The sequence below is a fragment of the Octopus bimaculoides genome, chromosome 23 (assembly GCF_046866305.1).
Source record: "Octopus bimaculoides isolate indiv1 chromosome 23, ASM4686630v1, whole genome shotgun sequence".
Taxonomy (NCBI): domain Eukaryota; kingdom Metazoa; phylum Mollusca; class Cephalopoda; order Octopoda; family Octopodidae; genus Octopus; species Octopus bimaculoides.
In genome coordinates, this window is record NC_142950.1 from 8672802 (window position 1) to 8675004 (window position 2203).

The window sequence follows — 2203 nt, forward strand, 5'->3', positions numbered from 1 at the left end:
ACTTATGTGCTCACTCCGGTATATATATATATATATATATATATATATATATATATATATGTATGTACATGTGTGTTTGTAGGTAGGTATGTAAGTATCTATGTATGTATGTGTGTAGCACTCTATCCACTTATGTATGTATCTAGCAACATATCTATTTATCTAACTATCTCTTTATCTACAAAGTCAGATATAGATATGTGTGTAAAATGTGTTTGTCTTTCAGCGATGTACATGTATGTATGTATGTGCGTATGTAAATATTCTATTCGTACGTGTATACATTTCGTCGATATTCATCAGAGATCAAACTGATCGAAGTATAGTATAGATGCAAATATTATAAAAGCAACAACAACAAAAAACAAAAGAAGAAAAAAAAAACAATAACCAAATGTTTCTTAATCATTTTTTTACAAACACTATTAACCTCATAAAGCGGGGTTAATAATCCGAATAATTATAATCTTCTCTCCAATGGTCTTTCTCAATTTAATAGCTATCTAAGATACATTGTTAAATTTTCGATTTTTCTCTAAATATTTTCATTCTCACCCTTTTTTTAAAATTCTTATATTCATATATTCTTCTATCAGTTTCCGTTGTTGGATTGTGGCCAAGCTGGAGTATAGACTTTGAAGGTTTTAGTCTATTATAACGTTGCTCGTGCTTACTTTTCTATTCACTTTACGAATACAAGTTGCTATCCTCATCTACGGTTATGAATATTCTTTTCTTCCCTAGGCACAAGGTAGTGGGTAGCGATTTTATTCACTACTTCAGGCAGTGACGACCCTGCTTGACACACAAGTCCCGGGTTCAGCTGGCTCCTGCTGACAGTACCCGGTATGGGCCCCTATCCAGGGTTACAGAAAGGAGAAAACCTTCAAAGAAATCCGGCGTGGAGCTCCGTAAGCGGTTTAGTGTTCGACTGGACACTCTTCCGGCAGCTCCTGCAACCAAGCTGGTGCCAAACGTAATGTTTCTGCACTCCTTTGGACTATGTCAGCAAGGTCGAGAGAGGAATCCTGACGACTGGCCTACCCAGGATTTTCTTAGATCTGGCCCAGGCCTGCGCAAAACTGGACAGGAAACTGGAGAGGACATGGAATGTAAAAATCAGACTGGATTAGTTTATGCGCAACTCCATTGTCTTCCGGGACAAAAGGATGCCAACAACTCTAGGCACAAGGCCCGACATTTTGGGAGAGGGAGCCTGTCGATGAGATCGAACCCAGTTCGCAACTGGTACTTAATTTATCGACCTCGAAAGGGTAAAAGGCAAAGTCGAGACCTCGGCGGAATTTGAACTCAGAACGTAAAGACAGACGAAATACTGCTAAGCAGGACGGCCAGTGCGCTAACGATTCAGTTCAAATCCTACCGAAGTCGATCCTGTCTTTTGTTCTTTCATGTTCGATAAAAATATATATCAATCTAGGGCAGTGGATTGGTGGAACGGTAAAATCGTTGAATCGTGTGCCTTGTAGTATTTGTCCTAGCTCTCTTCGTTCAGAGTGAAATCCCTCCATGGGCCCTAGGAATGGTCGACTTAACATGTCGTCCGATCTCAAGAGCGGGGTGGCAGAATCGTTAGCACGCCGAAGAAAGAAGGCTTCGCGTTATTCCGTCCGTCTTTACGTTCCGTGTTCAAATTCTTATTTCTTTATTGCCCACAAGGGGCTAAACATAGAGGGGACAAACAAAGACAGACAAAGGGATTAAGTCGATTACATCGACTGCAGTGCGTAACTGCTACTATATTTATCGACCTCGAAAGGATGAAAGGCAAAGTCGACTTCGGTGGAATTTGAACTCAGAACGTAAAGACAGACGAAATACCTCTAAACATTTCGCCCGGTGTACTAACGTTTCTGCCAGCTCGCTGCCTTCCGTGTTCAAATTCTGCTGAGGTCGACTTTGCCTTTCATGCTTTTGGGGTCGACAAAATAAATACCATTTGAAGAATGGGATCAATGTAATTGATTTACTCGCTTTCCCGAAATTGATGGCCTTTTGCCAAAATTTGAAACCAGTCTGTTGTCTTGGAATCGTGGGTGCCTTCAGCGGAGTCTACTGTGATTCGGACTCCCAGTTTGGGGACACGTTCCCCCCATATTTGCACCCTTTCTACTACCATTCGATGGGAGACGATGCTGTACAAAGTAAAAGGCACAATTTATCACTATGTACAACGTACACA